This window comes from Delphinapterus leucas, chromosome 19 (assembly GCF_059928025.1).
Source record: "Delphinapterus leucas isolate spDelLeu-1000000601 "Yukka" chromosome 19, BTC_Dleu_Yukka2, whole genome shotgun sequence".
NCBI lineage: Eukaryota > Metazoa > Chordata > Mammalia > Artiodactyla > Monodontidae > Delphinapterus > Delphinapterus leucas.
In genome coordinates, this window is record NC_143147.1 from 32,426,836 (window position 1) to 32,451,532 (window position 24,697).

General features: G+C 55.5%; 7 pseudogenes; all 7 read right to left on the minus strand.

Moving 5' to 3' along the window:
• Positions 1-358: 358 nt before the first annotated feature.
• LOC149746658 (uncharacterized protein SPEM3-like) lies at positions 359-4,575 on the minus strand (annotated as a pseudogene).
• Positions 4,576-6,586: 2,011 nt separating this feature from the next.
• Positions 6,587-8,526, minus strand: LOC149746659 (uncharacterized protein SPEM3-like; annotated as a pseudogene).
• A 2,974-nt stretch (positions 8,527-11,500) lies between these two features.
• LOC149746660 (uncharacterized protein SPEM3 pseudogene) lies at positions 11,501-12,857 on the minus strand (annotated as a pseudogene).
• On the minus strand, positions 12,793-13,790 carry LOC149746661 (uncharacterized protein SPEM3 pseudogene; annotated as a pseudogene).
• Positions 13,791-17,313: 3,523 nt separating this feature from the next.
• LOC149746662 (uncharacterized protein SPEM3 pseudogene) lies at positions 17,314-18,423 on the minus strand (annotated as a pseudogene).
• Positions 18,424-20,319: 1,896 nt separating this feature from the next.
• On the minus strand, positions 20,320-22,315 carry LOC115802496 (uncharacterized; annotated as a pseudogene).
• A 389-nt stretch (positions 22,316-22,704) lies between these two features.
• LOC149746663 (spermatid maturation protein 1-like) lies at positions 22,705-24,062 on the minus strand (annotated as a pseudogene).
• Positions 24,063-24,697: the final 635 nt, after the last annotated feature.

Consider the following 24,697-nt stretch of genomic DNA (forward strand, 5'->3'; position numbering starts at 1 on the left):
CTAAAAATAGCTAAGTTCTCTGGTCTCTGGGGGAGCTTTAAGATGCCGGGGGTGGGTGACAGGGAAAGGAAAATTGCTCTAAACTCTAAAGCACTGCTCTCCGATAGCATTGTCCATGATGATGCAAATGTTCCAAATCTGTGCCGTCAAATGCAGTAGCGGCTAGCTCCGTGTGCCTACTGAGCACTTAGAAGGTCGTGGCACTGAGGAACAGAATTTTTTGTTTTTTTTTTTGGCCAAGCCATGAAGCTTGCGGGTTCTCAGTTCCCCGACCAAGGATTGAAACCCAGCCACAGCAGTGAAAGCGCCAGGTCCCAACAACTGGACCGCCAGGGAACAGAATTGGACGCCAGGGAAATTCTGTTCCCTGAGGAAGAGAATTTTTAACATTTTAACTTAATTTTTAACAGAATTAATTTTCCTTAATTTTAACTAATTTACATTCTAATAGGCATTTGGCTAGTGGCTACTGTAATTGACAGTGCAGCTCTAGGGCTTGGGGATAACGGATTTAGCTAGACAGCGATGGAGGGAAAGCAGGGATACTTTAGGTCCTCATCAGGTCCTGTGGAATTGGGCTGGAGTGGATGTCCTAAACCACCGACAGAACACTTCTCTTGTCTCTTTACTCCTCATGCATATCTGTCCCCTCTTTTTCTAAGTTGCTCTGAGCACACTGATATCCCCACACCTTGATGGTCTCCGGTGAGTTGTTGGATGTCTCTCGGTGAAGGCGCCTGGGAGACAGAGCTTCTCACTTGTCCCTGCCTGCTCTGAACTGTCTCTGGCGGGCGTCAAAGACGACATGCCCTAGCCGGGTGCCTGACCCAGGACAGTAGGGCTTCCAGCTGGTTTTGGGAGGCGTAGACATCTGGCGATAGTTCTGGCAGGCTGGAGGAACTGTATCCATGCGGTGCTACACCCAGTCTTGGCTGCCTGCTCGCCGGGAGGATGATTGCAGCTCAATCAGTACAGGTACTTCTGAGAAGATTTGCAGGTCATTGTAGGCCACCTGAGCCCTGGGAGAGCAGGAGTTCTGACTGGGTGGGACAGAAAAGTCCATGGTATGCGCTGCCCAGCATCCTACTTTCGAGGAACTGCCTCAGATATAAATGACTGTCGGGTCTGATGTGGGCCCAAAACTTGGACAGAGTCAGTTCCTAGAGGGTTCTTGTGGAGGCCGGGGTTTGGGATAAGGCATGAGTTGTTATGGAGGCCTGATCTCTTGGATAAGCCAGAGTCTTGAGTAAGGGCTGGACACTTATGGGGGCCAGGATCTCGATTAATTCCCGAGTATTTGTGGAAGTTAAGGTCATGTGTATGTTCTGAGCTCCTGTAATTTCCAGCATCTTAGGTAAGGCCACATCTCCTTTTGACTTCAGTGGCTTGGGTAAGGCCTGGTTTCTTATGGAGGTCAGAATCTTGAGTAAGGCCTTGGGTCCTGCAGACTCCAGAATCTTGGGTAAGACCTGGATTCTTGTAGTCTCCTGAGTCTCAGGTAAGGCTTGAGCCCTTATGGAGGCGAGGGGTTTGCACAAGGCCTGGGCTCTTCAGATTCCTGGCAAAGGCCTGAGCTCTCGTTGACTCCAGAGTCTTGGGCAAGGTACGGACGCTTCTCTGGCCCAGAATCTTGGGTAAAGTCTGGACTCCTAGAGACTCCTGAATCTTGGGCATTACCTGTACTCTTGTCACATCCAGAATGTTGACAAGGGTGTGGGCTATTATGGAAGCCAGTTTTTTGGGAGAGCTCTTGACTTTTATAGAATACAGTCTCTTGCTTTCGTTCCAGATTCCTATAGACTCGAGAATCACGCATAAAGCCTGAGCTCCTCTGAATGTCAGAAGTTTGGAGAAATGGTGTGTTCTTGTGGAGACCAGAGGGTTGGGTGAGATATGGGCGTATAAAGAAACGTCTATCTCGAGTAGAACCTAAGCTCTTCTGGGAGCCAGAATCTTGGGTAATGACTGGATTCTTCTGAAGATCAGAGTCGTGGGAAAGGCTTGGATTCTTGCAGAGGTAAGGGTCTTGGGTAAGGCCTGGAAGCTTGTGGAGGCCTGGATCTTGAGCAAGGCCTGGGTTCTTGGGGAGACCTGGGTCTCGGGTAAGGCCTGGGTTCTTGTGGAGGCCTGGGTCTTGGATAAGGCCTGGGTCCTTGTGGAGGCCTGGATTTGGGGTAAGCCCTGGGTTTCTGAAAACTCTACAGTGTTTTGAAGGGCCTGGGGTCCTTTGGAGGACAGAGCCTTGGTTGAGGCCTAGACTCTCATGAAGTTCAGGGGGTTGGGGCTGGTTTGGGGTTTGGGAAGTAGTGGATAACTGGGGAGGGATGGGGCCCTGGGAAGAGAGGACAGACTGAGGAGACTTGGAGGTTGGGGGAAAGGTGGGGGTTTGTATTAAGGTGGAGGGCTTCTGGTGGTTGCTGTGTTGAAGGACAAAGGATCTGGGAGAAACAAGAGGCAGAGAAAGAGTGCATGGTGGGGGCATGGTGCATGGTGAGCTCTGGGCACTGGTTGGAGAATGGAAGCAAGGTTGAGAAGGTGCAGCATCCTTGGAGTACACCAAGAATGTGGGGTAGACTGGAGTCTGGGGGTCTGTGTTTCTCTTTTCAAAACTGCCAGGATGGAAGCTGCAGTAAGGGAAGGTCTTGGACTGTACCAATTTGTCTTTGACATCATTTGAGATCTTCCCTTCCATATTCCCCAACTCCAGGTAACCAAGTATGGATCCTGTGGAGGGCTTGGCACTGTCCCTACTACATTGCTTCAGTGTTTGCTCTGCTGTACCAGAGCTCACCAGACCATGCCCCTCTTGGGGCCTGGAGGGGGTACCAGCCCGTCCACACTGAGGCGGCATCCAGCAGCAAGTTCTTTCTGGAATATCCAGAGTTCTGAGGCGGACACACATGGAATAAGTTCTGCTTTACCCTGCGGTCATGGTAGACCACATGGCCGGAGGAGAGGCCTTGGCTAAAGGCAGACAAGGTAGAGGGAATAGAACCTAGGATGGGCGTAGGGGTGGTGGACGGGACTTGAGTGTTCGTCAGGGCCATGCCCAGCCCTGGGACAGAGGTTGTGGCAGAGATCGGGACAGGGACTGGTGTAGGGGCTAGGGCAGGAGTAGTAGCAGGGGCAGAAGTTGGGAGAGGGACCAGAGTGTTGGCATGGATATAGGTCAGATGAGCATGGGTCAGGGTGCAGACAGATATTTGGCCCAGGGACTGGGCTGAGGCATGTGAGGTGTCCTGGTCTTGGGCCTGGGCTGGGGTCTGGGCTGAGGTATGCTCAGGGCCATGGACCTGGGCAGGGCTGTGCTCAGGGGTGAGGGCTGGGGAGGGGGTCTGGGCCTGGGGGGTGGTGTGCTCAGGGGAGTGGAATGTGGAGCAAGTCTGGGCCTGAAGTGGGGCGTGCTCAGAGGGGTGGGTGGAGGAGAAGTTCTGGGCTTTGACAGGAGTGTTCCCAGTGGGGTGCACTAGGGAGAAGGCCTGGGCCTGGGCGGAAGTGTGCTCATGGGCGTGGCCTCCGGAGCAGGTCTCAGCCTGGGTGGGGGGCGGGTGTGCTCAGGGGTTTGGGCTGAGGAGGTGGTCTGGGCCATGGCAGGAGCATGCGCAGGGGGCTGAACTGGGGGGCGGGTCTGGGCCCGGGCTGGGACCTGGGCTATGTCAGAGTCTGGTGTCTTAGTCTTGCTGTCTTGGGGCAGGTGGAGTGGAACCACGTCCACCTTGCTCATCCTGTGGAGCTTGGAAGATGCCTCCTGCCTGGAGTACAAGGTGGCTTGGGACTTTAAGGCTGTGAGCGGAGGGGCCTCCCCAGCTCCCACTACCCACTCCATACACAGTCCCCGTGGAGCCTCCGTGGAAGCCCCAGCCCGTCCACACTGAGGCGGCATCCAGCAGCACTCAGAAGAATTCTCGTCATTTGTGTCTGGTATCCAGGAGATTGGGTGGTGGTTTGGGTGCCGAGCAGGAAGCTTGGGCGATGGGGGAAGCGGTAAGAAACTCTTGAGCACAGGTTCTTGGGATCCACGGAGCAGCGCATGCACATGCGATGGCTGCCTACACAGCTGGCTTCCTTGTCTGGGGGAAAGGCGAGATGGGTCAGGGCCTGGCTTCCTGAGGGGCTGAGAATCAAAGTAGGGATAGAAGAAAGGGCACAGGCCCACATCCCCTGAGCCCACGCTGGCGCCCACTCACCCTTGGAGAGCATACGATTGAAAAGTACCCGCAAATAACCCTTCAGATGCCTCCAGAGCTGAGGGAAGCAGGGGAGGAGGGAGACCGAGAGCAGGGTTAGCCCTGAAATCCAACCCTTGTCCGGCCACACCCAAGCAGCCCTACCATCTCAGCCCCTTCAAGGCCCCAGGGCTCCCCCAACTCCGCTGCCCAGATCCTGCTCTGACCATAGTCACCACATTCATCCCCAAGTTGAGGAAGATGAATCTGATTAGGAGCAAAAGAATTGAGTCTCCTAGCTCCTGACATTTCCTGGGGATGGTGCCAGAGCATGGCTCGGCTCGGTAGAGGGCTCGCTCACCCATGACCAGGGGTCCAAGGACTGCCTGGGTCCCCTGGCCTCCACATAGTCACTGGGAGCCAGACTGGGTCATAATGGGGCAGGTGGTGAGGTCACAGTGAGGGAGGGGGATGAAAAGGAGGACCCAGGGTAACATTCCCTGGTAACCAGGGTCAGGTAGGCTGAGCCTGGACAGTCAAACAGGGCCCGGTGGCCGGCACACCTCCCCTCGAGTGGTCATTCATTTGCTCACCACCCACTGACTCACTTGTTCAAATGACACATTCCGTCTCTTGGCCCCTCTTGAGACTAGGAAGACCTCGGCCTCAGAGGCCTGCTGAAGACCTGGTTGGAGTCCAGAGCCTCAGCCTTCTTCATGCCCTTCACTGGGCGTGGAGCTGGACCTGCCCAGATGTGGAAACTCCCAGGTTGGAAGCAGCTTCTTGTATGAGGCTCTTTGGGGACAGGGACAGCTGAGACACAGAGGAGGTGCCCAGACACCAGTGGTTTGGAGTCTGCAGCTGCAGAACTACTTAGTGCATGGTATAGGACCAGGAGGGGCCTGCTGTCAGGACTGTGCCCACTAAATCAAGGGGACCCTCAGGCCAAGAAGGGGACACTGGCTTCTTATTGCAGGAAGCCAAGGGCAGGGACCAAGGCTGGCAGAAGGAGTGGCGCTTCCAAGCCACAGACCACCAATGTTTCCTGGACTCTGGCGCTCTTTATTCCTCTCTCCATGCCCTGCCCCCCCGCCCCCCCGCGACCGCCCCCATTTGCCGCCGGTCAGTTCATTTTCCCAGTCTGGCTCCTGTGCAGAGAGGGCCTCGAGGCCGAGGTGGAAGGTAGCAGTGACTTGGCCCACGTTTGGCTCTCCTGCGGTTGCCGCTTCCGCTCCAGGCTGTCATACACCTGGTAGTTGGCATTGCCCCCCGGGTTCCGACTGAGTGGCATGAAGGTGGGTGGAGGTGGAGGGTGCTCGTTAGCCTGGACGTCGGGCAGGGGCTGGGAGGGGCGGAGGAGCAGCGCTGAGCTGGGAGCCGGGGCCCGCTTGTACGAGGCCTCGGCCAGCACCGTGAGGGAGGCGGACGTGGCCAGAGGGCGCCGCACGGGCAGCATCTCGGCCCATTCGGCCGCCCGGCGCCGCACCTCGTGGGGATCCCGGGAGTAGTTCAAGTGTCCCGTGAAGGGGTGCGGGCTGCGGTTGGGCTGGCTGTGAGCACAGCTGGGGAGGCTCCGTCCGTGGGCCGGGGGGGAGTTGCGCCGCCAGGCTCCGGGCCGGCAGCCCAGGAATTCTTACATTCCTTTTTCCCAGGGGTCTGTCTCCACAGTGAACTAGGCCTAAGTCCGTGGGCAAGAAAATTAAGTGGAGACACCTCGAAAAATTTAGAGGCCTATGAAGGAGGGGACCCTCAGAATCCAGGGCTCAAGTTGGGCAGCCTAAAACACAAGTTTTCCTAGTCACTGACAAAGAGAGGTCTTCTCCCTCAGTAACCAAGAGCCCCAAACACAGCCCAGAACGGGGGAGGCAAGTTTCCATACATCTGATCGTGACCCAAGAGACCAGATGACGAAAACTGAAGCCTGGGCTCTTTCTCACAGTCTGGGGAAATCAGGCCTTGGCTGTCCATCCCCACATCTTACCTCCTCCCCAGAGGGTGGCCTCTGAGCCACCCTAAAAAGAGCTAAGTTCTCTGAGCTCTGGGGGAGCTTTAAGGTGCTGGGGGTGGGTGACAGGGAAAGGAAAATTGCTCTAAACTCTAAAGCACTGCTCTCTAATAGCATTTTCCATGATGATGGAAATGTTCTAAATCTGTGCCGTCCAATACAGTAGCCGCTAGCTCCATGTGCCTACTGAGCACTTAGAAGGTCATGGCACTGAGTAACAGAATTTTTTTTTTTTTGGCCAAAGCATGAAGCTTGCGGGGTCTGAGTTCCCAGACCAGGGATTGAAACCCAGCCACAGCAGTGAAAGCGCCAGGTCCCAACACCTGGACCACCAGGGAACAGAATTGTATGCCAGGGATATTCCGTTCCCTGAGGAAGAGAATTTTTAACTTAATTTTTAACAGAATTAATTTTCCTTAAATTTAACTAATTTACATTCTAATAGACATTTGGCTAGTGGCTACTGTAATTGACAATGCAGCTCTAGGGCCTTGGGGATGACAGATTCAGCTAGAGAGCGATGGAGGGAAAGCAGGGATAGCTTAGGTCCTCATCAGGCCCTGTGGGATGGGGCTAGGGTGAATGTCCTCAAACAACCGCAGAACACTTCTCTTGTCTCTTCATTCCTCGTGCATATCTGTCCCCTCTTTTTCTAAGTTGCTCATCACACACTGATATCCCCACTCCTTGATGGTCTCCGGTGAGTTGTTGGATGTCTCTCGGTGAAGGTGCCTGGGAGACAGAGCTGCTCACTTGTCCATGCCTGCTCTGAACTGTCTCTGGCGGGCGTCAAAGACGACATGCCCGAGCCGGGTGCCTGACCCAGGACAGTAGGGCTTCCAGCTGGTTTTGGGAGGCGTAGACATCTGGCGATAGTTCTGGCAGGCTGGAGGAACTGTATCCATGGGGTGGTACACCCAGTCTTGGCTGCCTGCTCGCCGGGAGGATGATTGCAGCTCAATCAGTACAGGTACTTCTGAGAAGGTTTGCAGGTCATTGTAGGCCACCTGAGCCTTGGGCGAGCAGGAGTTCTGACTGGGTGGGATAGAAGTCCATGGTATGTGCTGCCCTGCATCCTCCTTTCGAGGAACTGCCTCAGATATAAATGACTGTCGGGTCTGATGTGGGCCCAAAACTTGGACAGAGTCAGTTCCTAGAGGGTTCTTGTGGAGGCCAGGATTTGGGATAAGGCATGAGTTGTTATGGAGGCCCTATCTCTTGGATGAGCCAGAGTATTGAGTAAGGGCCAGACTCGTATGGGGGCCAGGATCTCGATGAATTCCTGAGTACTTGTGTAAGCTAGGGTCATGTGTATGTTCTGAGCCCCTGTAAATTCCAGCATGTTCGGGAAGGCCTGGAAGCTTGTGGAGGCCTTGGTCTTGAGCAAGGGCTGGGTTCTTGGGGAGGCCTGGGTTTGTGGTTAGGCCTGGGTGTCAGGAAACTCTGCAGACTTTGGAAGGGCCTGGGGTCCTTGGGAGGACAGAGCCTTGGTTGAGGCCTTGACTCTCAGGAAGTTCATGGGTTTGGGCCTGGCTTGGGATTTGGGAAGTAATGGATAACTGGGGAGGGATGGGGACCTGGGAAGAGAGGACAGACTGAGAAGACTTGGAGGTTGGGGGAAAGGTGGGGGTTTGTATTATGTTGGAGGGCTTCTGGCTGTTGCTGTGTTGATGAAGGACCCGGTATCTGAAAGAAACAAGGGGCAGATAAAGAGTGCATGGTGGAGGCATGGTGCATGGTGAGTTCTGCGTACTCGTTGCAGAATGGAGGCAAGGTTGAGAAGGTGCAGCATCCTTGGAGTACAGGAATTTGGGGTAGACTGGAGTCTGGGGGTCCGGTTTCTCTTCTCAGACCTGCAAGGAATGAAGCTCCAGTAAAGGAAGGTCTTGGACTGTTCAAATTTGTCTTTGGCATCATTTGAGATCTTCCATTCCATATTCCCCATATTCTGGGCCTGGGCGGAAGCGTGCTCATGGGCGTGGCCTCAGGAGCAGATCTCAGAATGGGGGATGGGTGTGCTCAGTGGGGTGGGCTGAGGAGGAGGTCTGGGCCTTGGCAGGTTCATGCGCAGGGGGCTGAACTGGGGGGCGGGTCTGGGCCCTGGCTGGGGACTGGGCTGTGTCAGAGTCTGGGGTCTTAGTCTTGGTCTCTTGGGGCAGGCAGAGAGGAACCACGTCCACCTTGCTCATCCTGTGGAGCTTGGAAGATGTCTCTTACCTGGAGTAAAAGTTGGCTTGGGACTTTAAGACTGTGACCGGAGGGGCCTCCCCAGCTCTCACTACCCGCTCCTTCCACAGTCCCCGTGGAGCCTCCGTGGAAGCCGCAGCCCGTCCACACTGAGGCGGCATCCAGCATCACTTAGAAGCCTTTTCATAATTTTTGTCTGGTATCCAGGAGTCAAGGTGGTTTGGGTGCCCGAGCAGGAAGCTTGGGCCATGGCGGAAGCGGGAAGAAACTCTTGAGCACAGGTTCTTGGGATCCACGGAGCAGCGCATGCACATGCGATGGCTGCCTACACAGCTGACTTGCTTGTCTGCGGGGAAAGGCGAGACGGGTCAGGGCCTGGCTTCCTGAGGGGCTGAGAATCAAGGCAGGGATAGAAGAAAGGGGACAGGCCCACATCCCCTGAGCTCACGCTGGCGCCCACTCACCCTTGGGGAGAATACGATTGAAAAGTACCCGCAAGTAACCCTTCAGATGCCTCCAGAGCTGAGGGAAGCAGGGGAGGGGGGAGACCGAGAGCAGGGTTAGCCCTGAAATCCAACCCTTGTCCGACCACACCCCAGCAGCCCTCCCACCTCAGCCCCTTCAAGGCCCCAGGGCTCCCCCAACTCCGCTGCCCAGATCCTGCTCTGACCATAGTCACCACGTTCATTCCCAAGTTGAGGAAGGTGAATCTGATCAGGAGCAAAAGAATTGAGTCTCCTAGCTCCTGGCATTTCCTGGGGATGGTGCCAGAGCATGGCTCGGCTCGGTAGAGGGCTCGCTCACCCATGACCAGGGGTTCAAGGACTGCCTGGGTCCCCTGGCCTCCACATAGTCACTGGGAGCCAGACTGGGTCATAATGGGGCAGGTGGTGAGGTCACAGTGAGGGAGGGGGACGAAAAGGAGGACCCAGGGTAGCATTCCCTGGTAACCAGGGTCAGGTAAGCTGAGCCTGGACAGTCAAACAGGGCCCGGTGGCCGGCACACCTCCCCTCGAGTGGTCATTCATTTGCTCACCACCCACTGACTCACTTGTTCAAATGACACATTCCGTCTCTTGGTCCCTCTTGAGACTAGGAAGACCTCGGCCTCAGAGGCCTGCTGAAGGCCTGGTTGGAGTCCAGAGCCTCAGCCTTCTTCATGCCCTTCACTGGGCCTGCAGCTGGACCTGCCCAGGTGTGGCACCTCCCACTTTGGAAGCAGCTTCTTGTATGAGGCTCTTTGGGGACAGGGACAGCTGAGACACAGAGGAGGTGCCCAGAGACCAGTGGTTTGGAGTCTGCAGCTGCAGATGTACTTAGTGCATGGTATAGGACCAGGAGGGGCCTGCTGGCAGAACTGTGGCCACTAAACCAAGGGGACCCTCAGGCCAAGAAGGGGACACTGGCTTCTTATTGCAGGAAGCCAAGGGCAGGGGCCCAGGCTGGCAGAAGGAGTGGCGCTTCCAAGCCACAGACCACCAATGTTTCCTGGACTCCGGCGCTCTTTATTCCTCTCTCCATGCCCTGCCCCCGCCCGCCACCGCCCCCATTTGCCGCCGGTCAGTTCATTTTCCCAGTCTGTCTCCTGTGCAGAGAGGGCCTCGAGGCCGAGGTGGAAGGTAGCAGCGAGTTGGCCCGTGCTTGGCTCTCCTGCGGTTGCCGCTTCCGCTCCAGGCTGTCATACACCTGGTAGTTGGCATTGCCCCCCGGGTTCCGGCTGAGTGGCATGAAGGTGGGTGGAGGTGGAGGGTGCTCGGTAACCTGGACGTCGGGCAGGGGCTGGGAGGGGTGGAGGAGCAGCGCTGAGCTGGGAGCCGGGGCCCGCTTGTACGAGGCCTCGGCCAGCACCGTGAGGGAGGCGGACGTGGCCAGAGGGCGCCGACGGGCAGCATCTCGGCCCATTCGGCCGCCCGGCGCCGCACCTCGTGGGGATCCCGGGAGTAGTTCAAGTGTCCCGTGAAGGGGTGCGGGCTGCGGTTGGGCTGGCTGTGAGCACAGCTGGGGAGGTTCCGTCCGTGGGCCGGGGGGGAGTTGCGCCGCCAGACTTCGGGCCGGCAGCCCAGGAATTCTTACATTCCTTTTTCCCAGGGGTCTGTCTCCACAGTGAACTAGGCCTAAGTCCATGGGCAAGAAAATTAAGAGGAGACACCTCGAAAAATTTAGAGGCCTATGAAGGAGGGGACCTTCAGAATCCAGGGCTCAAGTTGGGCAGCCTAAAACACAAGGTTTCCTAGTCACTGACAAAGAGAGGTCTTCTCCCTCAGTAACCAAGAGCCCCAAACACAGCCCAGAACGGGGGAGGCAAGTTTCCATACATCTGATCGTGACCCAAGAGACCAGATGACGAAAACTGAAGCCTGGGCTCTTTCTCACAGTCTGGGGAAATCAGGCCTTGGCTGTCCATCCCCACATCTTACCTCCTCCCCAGAGGGTGGCCTCTGAGCCACCCTAAAAAGAGCTAAGTTCTCTGAGCTCTGGGGGAGCTTTAAGGTGCTGGGGGTGGGTGACAGGGAAAGGAAAATTGCTCTAAACTCTAAAGCACTGCTCTCTAATAGCATTTTCCATGATGATGGAAATGTTCTAAATCTGTGCCGTCCAATACAGTAGCCGCTAGCTCCATGTGCCTACTGAGCACTTAGAAGGTCATGGCACTGAGTAACAGAATTTTTTTTTTTTTTGGCCAAAGCATGAAGCTTGCGGGGTCTGAGTTCCCAGACCAGGGATTGAAACCCAGCCACAGCAGTGAAAGCGCCAGGTCCCAACACCTGGACCACCAGGGAACAGAATTGGATGCCAGGGATATTCCGTTCCCTGAGGAAGAGAATTTTTAACTTAATTTTTAACAGAATTAATTTTCCTTAATTTTAACTAATTTACATTCTAATAGGCATTTGGCTAGTGACTACTGTAATTGACAATGCAGCTCTAGGGCCTTGGGGATGACAGATTCAGCCAGACAGCGATGGAGGGAAAGCAGGGATAGCTTAGGTCCTCATCAGGCCCTGTGGGATGGGGCGGGGGTGAATGTCCTCAAACAACCGCAGAACACTTCTCTTGTCTCTTTATTCCTCATGCATCCCCTCTTTTTCTAAGTTGCTCATCACACACTGATATCCCCACTCCTTGATGGTCTCCGGTGAGTTGTTGGATGTCTCTCAGTGAAGGCGCCTGGGAGACAGAGCTTCTCACTTGTCCCTGCCTGCTCTGAACTGTCTCTGGCAGGCGTCAAAGACGACATGCCCGAGCCGGGTGCCTGACCCAGGACAGTAGGGCTTCCAGCTGGTTTTGGGAGGCGTAGACATCTGGCGATAGTTCTGGCAGGCTGGAGGAACTGTATCCATGGGGTGGTACACCCAGTCTTGGCTGCCTGCTCGCCGGGAGGATGATTGCAGCTCAATCAGTACAGGTACTTCTGAGAAGGTTTGCAGGTCATTGTAGGCCACCTGAGCCTTGGGCGAGCAGGAGTTCTGACTGGGTGGGATAGAAGTCCATGGTATGTGCTGCCCTGCATCCTCCTTTTGAGGAACTGCCTCAGATATAAATGACTGTCGGGTCTGATGTGGGCCCAAAACTTGGACAGAGTCAGTTCCCAGAAGGTTCTTGTGGAGGCCAGGATTTGGGATAAGACATGAGTTGTTATGGAGGCCCTATCTCTTGGATGAGCCAGAGTATTGAGTAAGGGCCAGACTCTTATGGGGGCCAGGATCTCGATGAATTCCTGAGTACTTGTGTAAGCTAGGGTCATGTGTATGTTCTGAGCCCCTGTAAATTCCAGCATGTTCGGGAAGGCCTGGAAGCTTGTGGAGGCCTTGGTCTTGAGCAAGGCCTGGGTTCTTGGGAAGGCCTGGGTTTGTGGTTAGGCCTGGGTGTCAGGAAACTCTGCAGACTTTGGAAGGGCCTGGGGTCCTTGGGAGGACAGAGCCTTGGTTGAGGCCTTGACTCTCAGGAAGTTCATGGGTTTGGGCCTGGCTTTGGATTTGGGAAGTAATGGATATCTTGGGAGGGATGGGGACCTGGGAAGAGAGGACAGACTGAGAAGACTTGGAGGTTGGGGGAAAGGTGGGGGTTTGTGTTAAGTTGGAGGGCTTCTGGCTGTTGCTGTGTTGATGAAGGACCCGGTATCTGAAAGAAACAAGGGGCAGATAAAGAGTGTATGGTGGAGGCATGGTGCATGGTGAGCTTTGGGCACTCGTTGCAGAATGGAGGCAAGGTTGAGAAGGTGCAGCATCCTTGGAGTACAGGAATTTGGGGTAGACTGGAGTCTGGGGGTCCGTGTTTCTCTTCTCGGACCTGCAAGGAAGGAAGCTGCAGTAAGGGAAGGTCTTGGACTGTTCACATTTGTCTTTGGCATCATTTGAGATCTTCCATTCCATATTCCCCATATTCTGGGCCTGGGCGGAAGTGTGCTCATAGGCGTGGCCTCAGGAGCAGATCTCAGAATGGGGGATGGGTGTGCTCAGTGGGGTGGGCTGAGGAGGAGGTCTGGGCCTTGGCAGGTTCATGCGCAGGGGGCTGAACTGTGGGGCGGGTCTGGGCCCGGGCTGCGGACTGGGCTGTGTCAGAGTCTGGGGTCTTAGTCTTGGTCTCTTGGGGCAGGCAGAGAGGAACCACGTTCACCTTGCTCATCCTGTGGAGCTTGGAAGATGTCTCTTACCTGGAGTAAAAGTTGGCTTGGGACTTTAAGACTGTGACCGGAGGGGCCTCCCCAGCTCTCACTACCCGCTCCTTCCACAGTCCCCGTGGAGCCTCCGTGGAAGCCGCAGCCCGTCCACACTGAGGCGGCATCCAGCAGCACTTAGAAGCCTTTTCATAATTTTTGTCTGGTATCCAGGAGTCAAGGTGGTTTGGGTGCCCGAGCAGGAAGCTTGGGCCATGGCGGAAGCGGGAAGAAACTCTTGAGCACAGGTTCTTCGTATCCACGGAGCAGCGCATGCGCATGCGATGGCTGCCTACACAGCTGGCATACTTGTCTGCGGGGAAAGGCGAGATGGGTCAGGGCCTGGCTTCCTGAGGGGCTGAGAATCAAGGCAGGGATAGAAGAAAGGGGACAGGCCCACATCCCATGAGCCCATGCTGGCGCCCACTCACCTTTGGGGAAAAGACGTTTGAAAAGCGCCCGCAAGAATCTCTTCAGATGCCTCCAGAGCTGAGGGAAGCAGGGGAGGGGGGAGACCGAGAGCAGGGTTAGCCCGGAAATCCAACCCTTGTCCGGCCACACCCCAGCAGCCCTCCCACCTCAGCCCCTTCAAGACCCCAGGGCTCCCCCAACCCCGCTGCACATATCCTGCCCTGACCATAATCACCATGTTGATCCCCACGTTGACGAAGATCAAGCTGACCAGGAGCAGAAGAATTGCGTCTCCTTGCTCCTGGCATTTCCTGGGAATGGGGCCAGGGAACGGCTCAGCTCCATAGTAGGTTCGCTCACCCATGGCCGTTGCTCCCAGGACTGCCTGGGCCCCCTGCCCTCCACTTTTAACTGGGAGCTTGACTGGGTCATAATGGGGCAGGTGGTGAGGTCACAGTGAGGGAGGGGGACGAAAAGGAGGGCCCAGGGTGGCATTCCCTGGTAACCAGGGTGAGGTAAGCTGAGCCTGGACAGTCAAACATGGCCCGAAGGCCGGCACACCTCCACTTGAGTGATCAATCATTCACTCACCGCCCGCTGACTCACTTGTTCAAATGACACATTCCATTTCTTGGCCCTCCTGAGAATATGAAGACCTTGGCCTCAGAGCCCTTTGGAAGGCCTGGCTGCAGTCAAGAGCCTCAGCCTACTTCATGCCCTTCACTGGGCGTGGAGCTGGACCTGCCCAGATGTGGAACCTCCCAGGTTGGAAGCAGCTTCTTGTATGAGGCTCTTTGGGGACAGGGACAGCTGAGACACAGAGGAGGTGCCCAGACACCAGTGGTTTGGAGTCTGCAGCTGCAGAACTACTTAGTGCATGGTATAGGACCAGGAGGGGCCTGCTGTCAGGACTGTGCCCACTAAACCAAGGGGACCCTCAGGCCAAGAAGGGGACACTGGCTTCTTATTGCAGGAAGCCAAGGGCAGGGACCAAGGCTGGCAGAAGGAGTGGCGCTTCCAAGCCACAGACCACCAATGTTTCCTGGACTCTGGCGCTCTTTATTCCTCTCTCCATGCCCTGCCCCCCCGCCCCCCCGCGACCGCCCCCATTTGCCGCCGGTCAGTTCATTTTCCCAGTCTGGCTCCTGTGCAGAGAGGGCCTCGAGGCCGAGGTGGAAGGTAGCAGTGACTTGGCCCACGTTTGGCTCTCCTGCGGTTGCCGCTTCCGCTCCAGGCTGTCATACACCTGGTAGTTGGCATTGCCCCCCGGGTTCCGGCTGAGTGGCATGAAGGTGGGTGGAGGGGGAGGGTGCTCGTTAGCCTGGACGTCGGGCAGGGGCTGGGAGGGGCGGAGGAGCAGCGCTGAGCTGGGAGCCGGGGCCCGCTTGTACGAGACCTCGGCCAGCACCGTGAGGGAGGCGGACGTGGCCAGAGGGCGCCGCACGGGCAGCATCTCGGCCCATTCGGCCGCCCGGCGCCGCACTTCGTGGGGATCCCGGGAGTAGTTCAAGTGTCCCGTGAAGGGGTGCGGGCTGCGGTTGGGCTGGCTGTGAGCACAGCTGGGGAGGCTCCGTCCGTGGGCCGGGGGAGAGTTGCGCCGCCAGGCTCCGGGCCGGGAGCCCAGGAATTCTTACATTCCTTTTTCCCAGGGGTCTGTCTCCACAGTGAACTAGGCCTAAGTCCATGGGCAAGAAAATTAAGTGGAGACACCTCGAAAAATTTAGAGGCCTATGAAGGAGGGGACCATCAGAATCCAGGGCTCAAGTTGGGCAGCCTAAAACACAAGGTTTCCTAGTCTCTGACAAAGAGAGGTCTTCTCCCTCAGTAACCAAGAGCCCCAAACACAGCCCAGAACGGGGGAGGCAAGTTTCCATACATCTGATCGTGACCCAAGAGACCAGATGACGAAAACTGAAGCCTGGACCGTTTCTCACAGTCCGGGGAAATCAAGCATTGGCTGTCCATCCCCACATCTTACCTCCTCCCCAGAGGGTGGCCTCTGAGCCACCCTAAAAAGAGCTAAGTTCTCTGAGCTCTGGGGGAGCTTTAAGGTGCTGGGGGTGGGTGACAGGGAAAGGAAAATTGCTCTAAACTCTAAAGCACTGCTCTCTAATGGCATTTTCCATGATGATGGAAATGTTCTAAATCTGTGCCGTCCAATACAGTAGCCGCTAGCTCCATGTGCCTACTGAGCACTTAGAAGGTCATGGCACTGAGTAACAGAATTTTTTTTTTTTTGGCCAAAGCATGAAGCTTGCGGGGTCTGAGTTCCCCCACCAGGGATTGAAACCCAGCCACAGCAGTGAAAGCGCCAGGTCCCAACACCTAGACCACCAGGGAACAGAATTGGATGCCAGGGAAACTCCGTTCCCTGAAGAAGAGAATTTTTAACTTAATTTTTAACAGAATTAATTTTCCTTAATTTTAACTAATTTACATTCTAATAGGCATTTGGCTAGTGGCTACTGTAATTGACAATGCAGCTCTAGGGCCTTGGGGATGACAGATTCAGCTAGAGAGCGATGGAGGGAAAGCAGGGATAGCTTAGGTCCTCATCAGGCCCTGTGGGATGGGGCTAGGGTGAATGTCCTCAAACAACCGCAGAACACTTCTCTTGTCTCTTCATTCCTCGTGCATATCTGTCCCCTCTTTTTCTAAGTTGCTCATCACACACTGATATCCCCACTCCTTGATGGTCTCCGGTGAGTTGTTGGATGTCTCTCGGTGAAGGTGCCTGGGAGACAGAGCTGCTCACTTGTCCATGCCTGCTCTGAACTGTCTCTGGCGGGCGTCAAAGACGACATGCCCGAGCCGGGTGCCTGACCCAGGACAGTAGGGCTTCCAGCTGGTTTTGGGAGGCGTAGACATCTGGCGATAGTTCTAGCAGGCTGGAGGAACTGTATCCATGGGGTGGTACACCCAGTCTTGGCTGCCTGCTCGCCGGGAGGATGATTGCAGCTCAATCAGTACAGGTACTTCTGAGAAGGTTTGCAGGTCATTGTAGGCCACCTGAGCCTTGGGCGAGCAGGAGTTCTGACTGGGTGGGATAGAAGTCCATGGTATGTGCTGCCCTGCATCCTCCTTTCGAGGAACTGCCTCAGATATAAATGACTGTCGGGTCTGATGTGGGCCCAAAACTTGGACAGAGTCAGTTCCTAGAGGGTTCTTGTGGAGGCCAGGATTTGGGATAAGGCATGAGTTGTTATGGAGGCCCTATCTCTTGGATGAGCCAGAGTATTGAGTAAGGGCCAGACTCGTATGGGGGCCAGGATCTCGATGAATTCCTGAGTACTTGTGTAAGCTAGGGTCATGTGTATGTTCTGAGCCCCTGTAAATTCCAGCATGTTCGGGAAGGCCTGGAAGCTTGTGGAGGCCTTGGTCTTGAGCAAGGGCTGGGTTCTTGGGGAGGCCTGGGTTTGTGGTTAGGCCTGGGTGTCAGGAAACTCTGCAGACTTTGGAAGGGCCTGGGGTCCTTGGGAGGACAGAGCCTTGGTTGAGGCCTTGACTCTCAGGAAGTTCATGGGTTTGGGCCTGGCTTGGGATTTGGGAAGTAATGGATAACTGGGGAGGGATGGGGACCTGGGAAGAGAGGACAGACTGAGAAGACTTGGAGGTTGGGGGAAAGGTGGGGGTTTGTATTAAGTTGGAGGGCTTCTGGCTGTTGCTGTGTTGATGAAGGACCCGGTATCTGAAAGAAACAAGGGGCAGATAAAGAGTGCATGGTGGAGGCATGGTGCATGGTGAGTTCTGCGTACTCGTTGCAGAATGGAGGCAAGGTTGAGAAGGTGCAGCATCCTTGGAGTACAGGAATTTGGGGTAGACTGGAGTCTGGGGGTCCGGTTTCTCTCCTCAGACCTGCAAGGAATGAAGCTCCAGTAAAGGAAGGTCTTGGACTGTTCAAATTTGTCTTTGGCATCATTTGAGATCTTCCATTCCATATTCCCCATATTCTGGGCCTGGGCGGAAGCGTGCTCATGGGCGTGGCCTCAGGAGCAGATCTCAGAATGGGGGATGGGTGTGCTCAGTGGGGTGGGCTGAGGAGGAGGTCTGGGCCTTGGCAGGTTCATGCGCAGGGGGCTGAACTGGGGGGCGGGTCTGGGCCCTGGCTGGGGACTGGGCTGTGTCAGAGTCTGGGGTCTTAGTCTTGGTCTCTTGGGGCAGGCAGAGAGGAACCACGTCCACCTTGCTCATCCTGTGGAGCTTGGAAGATGTCTCTTACCTGGAGTAAAAGTTGGCTTGGGACTTTAAGACTGTGACCGGAGGGGCCTCCCCAGCTCTCACTACCCGCTCCTTCCACAGTCCCCGTGGAGCCTCCGTGGAAGCCGCAGCCCGTCCACACTGAGGCGGCATCCAGCATCACTTAGAAGCCTTTTCATAATTTTTGTCTGGTATCCAGGAGTCAAGGTGGTTTGGGTGCCCGAGCAGGAAGCTTGGGCCATGGCGGAAGCGGGAAGAAACTCTTGAGCACAGGTTCTTGGGATCCACGGAGCAGCGCATGCACATGCGATGGCTGCCTACACAGCTGACTTGCTTGTCTGCGGGGAAAGGCGAGACGGGTCAGGGCCTGGCTTCCTGAGGGGCTGAGAATCAAGGCAGGGATAGAAGAAAGGGGACAGGCCCACATCCCCTGAGCTCACGCTGGCGCCCACTCACCCTTGGGGAGAATACGATTGAAAAGTACCCGCAAGTAACCCTTCAGATGCCTCCAGAGCTGAGGGAAGCAGGGGAGGGGGGAGACCGAGAGCAGGGTTAGCCCTGAAATCCAACCCTTGTCCGACCACACCCCAGCAGCCCTCCCACCTCAGCCCCTTCAAGGCCCCAGGGCTCCCCCAACTCCGCTGCCCAGATCCTGCTCTGACCATAGTCACCACGTTCATTCCCAAGTTGAGGAAGGTGAATCTGATCAGCAGCAAAAGAATTGAGTCTCCTAGCTCCTGGCATTTCCTGGGGATGGTGCCAGAGCATGGCTCGGCTCGGTAGAGGGCTCGCTCACCCATGACTAGGGGTTCAAGGACTGCCTGGGTCCCCTGGCCTCCACATAGTCACTGGGAGCCAGACTGGGTCATAATGGGACAGGTGGTGAGGTCACAGTGAGGGAGGGGGACGAAAAGGAGGACCCAGGGTAGCATTCCCTGGTAACCAGGGTCAGGTAAGCTGAGCCTGGACAGTCAAACAGGGCCCGGTGGCCGGCACACCTCCCCTCGAGTGGTCATTCATTTGCTCACCACCCACTGACTCACTTGTTCAAATGACACATTCCGTCTCTTGGTCCCTCTTGAGACTAGGAAGACCTCGGCCTCAGAGGCCTGCTGAAGGCCTGGTTGGAGTCCAGAGCCTCAGCCTTCTTCATGCCCTTCACTGGGCCTGCAGCTGGACCTGCCCAGGTGTGGAACCTCCCACGTTGGAAGCAGCTTCTTGTATGAGGCTCTTTGGGGACAGGGACAGCTGAGACACAGAGGAGGTGCCCAGAGACCAGGGGTTTGGAGTCTGCAGCTGCAGATGTACTTAGTGCATGGTATAGGACCAGGAGGGGCCTGCTGGCAGAACTGTGGCCACTAAACCAAGGGGACCCTCAGGCCAAGAAGGGGACACTGGCTTCTTATTGCAGGAAGCCAAGGGCAGGGGCCCAGGCTGGCAGAAGGAGTGGCGCTTCCAAGCCACAGACCACCAATGTTTCCTGGACTCCGGCGCTCTTTATTCCTCTCTCCATGCCCTGCCCCCGCCCGCCACCGCCCCCATTTGCCACCGGTCAGTTCATTTTCCCAGCCTGTCTCCTGTGCAGAGAGGGCCTCGAGGCCGACGTGGAAGGTAGCAGCGAGTTGGCCCGTGCTTGGCTCTCCTGCGGTTGCCGCTTCCGCTCCAGGCTGTCATACACCTGGTAGTTGGCATTGCCCCCCGGGTTCCGGCTGAGTGGCATGAAGGTGGGTGGAGGTGGAGGGTGCTCGTTAGCCTGGACGTCGGGCAGGGGCTGGGAGGGGCGGAGGAGCAGCGCTGAGCTGGGAGCCGGGGCCCGCTTGTATGAGGCCTCGGCCAGCACCGTGAGGGAGGCGGACGTGGCCAGAGGGCGCCGCACGGGCAGCATCTCGGCCCATTCGGCCGCCCGGCGCCGCACCTCGTGGGGATCCCGGGAGTAGTTCAAGTGTCCCGTGAAGGGGTGCGGGCTGCGGTTGGGCTGGCTGTGAGCACAGCTGGGGAGGCTCCGTCCGTGGGCCGGGGGAGAGTTGCGCCGCCAGGCTTCGGGCCGGCAGCCCAGGAATTCTTACATTCCTTTTTCCCAGGGGTCTGTCTCCACAGTGAACTAGGCCTAAGTCCATGGGCAAGAAAATTAAGTGGAGACACCTCGAAAAATTTAGAGGCCTATGAAGGAGGGGACCCTCAGAATCCAGGGCTCAAGTTGGGCAGCCTAAAACACAAGGTTTCCTAGTCTCTGACAAAGAGAGGTCTTCTCCCTCAGTAACCAAGAGCCCCAAACACAGCCCAGAACGGGGGAGGCAAGTTTCCATACATCTGATCGTGACCCAAGAGACCAGATGATGAAAACTGAAGCCTGGACCGTTTCTCACAGTCCGGGGAAATCAAGCATTGGCTGTCCAGCCCCACATCTTACCTCCTCCCCAGAGGGTGGCCTCTGAGCCACCCTAAAAAGAGCTAAGTTCTCTGAGCTCTGGGGGAGCTTTAAGGTGCTGGGGGTGGGTGACAGGGAAAGGAAAATTGCTCTAAACTCTAAAGCACTGCTCTCTAATGGCATTTTCCATGATGATGGAAATGTTCTAAATCTGTGCCGTCCAATACAGTAGCCGCTAGCTCCATGTGCCTACTGAGCACTTAGAAGGTCATGGCACTGAGTAACAGAATTTTTTTTTTTTTTTGGCCATACCATGAAGCTTGCGGGGTCTGAGTTCCCCGACCAGGGATTGAACTCCAGCCACAGCAGTGAAAGTGCCAAATCCCAACAACTGGACCGCCAGGGAACAGAATTGGATGCCAGGGAAATTCCGTTCCCTGAGGAAGAGAATTTTCAACTTTTTAACTTAATTTTTAACAGAATTAATTTTCCTTAATTTTAACTAATTTACATTCTAATAGGCATTTGGCTAGTGGCTACTGTAATTGACAATGCAGCTCTAGGGCCTTGGGGATAACGGATTTAGCTAGAGAGTGATGGAGGGAAAGCAGGGATAGCTTAGGTCCTCATCAGGCCCTGTGGGATGGGGCTGGGGTGGATGTCCTCAACCACCCACAGAACACTTCTCTTGTCTCTTTATTCCTCATGCATATCTGTCCCCTCTTTTTCTAAGTTGCTCTGAGCACACTGATATCCCCAAACCTTGGTGGTCTCCGGTGAGTTGTTGGATGTCTGTCGGTGAAGGCGCCTGGGAGACAGAGCTTCTCACTTGTCCCTGCCTGCTCTGAACTGTCTCTGGCGGGCGTCAAAGACCATATGCCCTAGCCCGGTGCCTGACCCAGGACAGTAGGGCTTCCAGCTGGTTTTGGGAGGCGTAGACATCTGGCGATAATTCTGGCAGCCTGGAGGAACTGTATCCATGGGGTGCTACACCCAGTCTTGGGTGCCTGCTCGCCAGGAGGATGATTGCAGCTCAATCAGTACAGGTACCTCTGAGAAGGTTTGCAGGTAATTGTAGGCCACCTGAGCCTTGGGAGAGCATGAGTTCTGACTGGGTGGGACAGAAGTCCATGGTGTGTGCTGCCAAGCACCCTCCTTTCGAGGAACTGCCTCATATATAAATGACTTGTGGGTCTGATATGCGCCCAAAACTTGGACAGAGTCAGTTCCTAGATGGTTCTTGTGGAGGTCAGGGTTTGGGATAAGGCATGCATTGTTATGGAGGCCTGATCTCTTGGATAAGCCAGAGTCTTGAGTAAGGGCTGGGCACTTATGGGGGCCAGGATCTCGATTACTTCCTGAGTACTTGTGGAAGTTAGGGTCATGGGTATGTTCTGAGCTCCTCTAATTTCCAGCATCTTGGGTAAGGCCACATCTCCTTTTGACTTCAGTGGCTTGGGTAATGCCTGGATTCTTATGGAGGTCAGAATCTTGACTAAGGCCTTGGCTCCTGCAGACTCCAGAATCTTGGGTAAGACCTGGATTCTTGTAGTCTGCTGAGTCTCATGTAAGGCTTGAGCCCTTATGGAGGCGAGGGGTTTGCACAAGGCCTGGGCTCTTCAGATTCCTGGCAAAGGCCTGAACTCTTGTTGACTCCAGAGTCTTGGGCAAGGTATGGACGCTTCTCTGGCCCAGAATCTTGGGTAAAGTCTGGACTCCTAGAGACTCCTGAATCTTGGGCATTACCCGTACTCTTGTCACATCCAGAATCTTGAGAAGGGTGTGGGCTATTACGGAAGCCAGTTTTTTGGGAGAGCTCTTGACTTTTACACAGTACAGTCTCTTGCTTTTGTTCCAGATTCCTATAGACTCGAGAATCATGCATAAAGCCTGAGCTCCTCTGAATGTCAGAAGTTTGGAGAAATGGTGTGTTTTTGTGGAGACCAGAGGGCTGGGTGAGGTATGGGCGTGTCAAGAAATGTCTGTCTTGAGTAGAACCTAAGCTCTTCTGGGAGCCAGAATCTTGGGTAGTGACTGGATTCTTCTGAAGGTCAGAGTCGTGGGAAAGGCTTGGATTCTTGCAGAGGTAAGGGTCTTGGGTAAGGCCCAGAAGCTTGTGGAGGTCTGGATCTTGAGCAAGGCCTGGGTTCTTGGGGAGGCCTGGGCCTCAGGTAAGGCCTGGGTTCTTGTGGAGGCAGTCCTGGGATCATTGCTGGGGTTCATTGCTGAGGTCTGTGAAAGTGGTACCTGGCGATCCTCAAGTCATTTTGTTTGCACAATGAACATCTCAACAGATATAGAGGAATATAGACCTCACCTTCCATACCAGCTGCGTTCCTGGAATGTGAGCAGATAGGCCTTTTATGAATCACCCTGCTTCTCTGTTCATTTTCATTTGACTAACGTTATTGATCATTTTAAGCTGATTCCATTACGTGGGTCTATATTGAGCACCTGCTATGTGTTTGGAGTCTTGATGGAAAATGCCCACTGGCTGTTTCTATTTCTTTCTCTCTTTTTTTTTCTTTTTGGCCATGCAGTGTGGTTTGCAGGATCTTAGTTCCCCGACCAGGGATTGAACTGGGGCCGTCAGCAATGAAAGCGTGTAGTCCTAATCACTGGACGTCCCGGGAATTCCCTGTGGCTGTGTGGGCCCTGGCACCCCGCACACCACCACAAACCACCTCCTCTCTTCTTTCTATTCTTCTCCCAGTCACCTCTCTGTCAGGGAACGGTATACCTAGGCCTTTCCCGTCCCCTCAGCCGTGCTGGATCCAGAGACCGGGAGGTAACAGTGGGACAGGGCCTCCACCTCCCTGGTCAGCTCCCGCAGCTGCCGTCTCACGTCTCTGGCATTATAGGCTACGCGCCCTGAGGAGCGGCGCCGGGGGATGTCTGCGACGTGGGCCGGGCCCAGGATGGGTGGCTGGGCTGGCGGGCACTGCTCCTGTTCTGCTTGGGGCACCCCCCAACCGTTCTTGTGGCTCAGGGCCTGAGGGCTGTGGGGCGGGGGTTCACAGGGTACGCGTAGGCCTGTAGGCCCAGCTCTGACTGCCTCTCTTTTGAGCGGCCTTCCCTCTACAGTTTGCTGGAAGCAGATGGTCTGGGTAGGTGGCTCCATAGCATCCTGGGCCCAGGGAGTCCAGAACCCCTGGGTGGACTGAAAGCCTTCCCAGTCCTTGGGGCAATTCCAGTTGTGGGAGCAGATTGTTGTGTGCTGACGTGGGGGCTTCTCGTCATCGCTGTCAGTTGTCAGGGGCCCAGGCTACGGGGCGGTGGGCGTGGCGTGCCACAGAGTCTCGACGGCGATGGCGGCGAGTGGGTGGGGGGGACACGATCATTTTCACAGGGTCCATGGTGCACCGAAGGCAGACTGCAGGGGTGCTCTGCTTCGGGGGCTGGGTCTGCTTCCCAGGTGAGCATAACTTAGAAGCTTCTGTGGATCGGGGACAGGTGGGGAGCCTGGCTCCTCCAGGGATGGAGAGGCAGGTTGCAGGAAGAGAAGCTGCATAGTTATGGTGTCTGAGCAGGGAGAGCGGGAGGGGAAGGGGCCCACTTAAGGTCAGGGCTAGAACACCTGGTTTCTGCCTTTCCTATTCCCCAACCTCCCCATCCTCCACTTACCTTTCTCACAAATAACACGAAACACTTGGTGTAAGAAGCCACGGAGTCTGCGCCAGAGCTAGGTGGGGGAGGACACAGTGACTGCGTGGCCGTGGCCATGGGGGTCCCCAGGGCCCCAACCTACTGTGCCCACAGTACTACCGGCCGCCTTCCTGTCCCAGCGGCTCCTGGGGTTAAGCGGGTCACAATGATGTGGGGCTCTCCCTCACAGTGTGCCAAGAGGGAGAGTCCTGGGCCTGTGTTTGACCCTCCAGCCTGGGCCAGGGCTTAGCAGAGACCAAACCCTTCACCTTGCATGTCTCTCCTGTAGCCAGCCACCTGCACCAGCCCATAGGCCCTCTGGCCTGTTTGGTGTCTGTCCCCATCAGCCCCTGCCTGGTCCTCTACACCAGGCTCTGACCTCTGCACAAACACTGGTCCTGATCTTAACTCCCCGAACAACCCCATTACCAATGACCACCTCACCCCAGCACTCACTCCCCCTTTCTCTCTGACCTCAGAGCTGTTCACTGGAAGGGGCTGTGGGCTCGGACCCCCTCCTCCTCCCTCACTGGCAGAGTCACTTCTCCAGGGTTTGTTTCTTCAGAGCCCCACCCCTACCCCCCAACATAACAGCAGGCAAAACCAGCAGTTAAACTTCTATATTTACAATATTCCATCCTGGAGTCCCTGCGCAGTGACAAAGTCATGATGCAATCAAAGGCAGGACTGCAAAGCAGCACTGTGCCAGGACGGTGGACTACATCTCTATTGATTTGTTTGGTTGTGTTAAGCTTATATATGGAAACAGCACAAGGGGGATTTGCGTCCAGGGTTAGGAAAATGAGAAAAACTACTACCCCCCCTACTATTGTTATTACAAAATGGAAAGTACCTATTTCGGCCCCAGGAAACTGGGAACGCAATACACAAATGGAAATATAGGGATGTTCCTATGGAAAACACCCCCAATTGAACAACAGTGGCCCTACGAAGGGGTTGTTGATGATTTTGCTTTCATATGGGTCCACTCTAAAGAAAGGTTAATACTCTGGCAACAATTGCCAGGTGATAAACAGGAGCGTAGGAGGTATTGTAAGTGC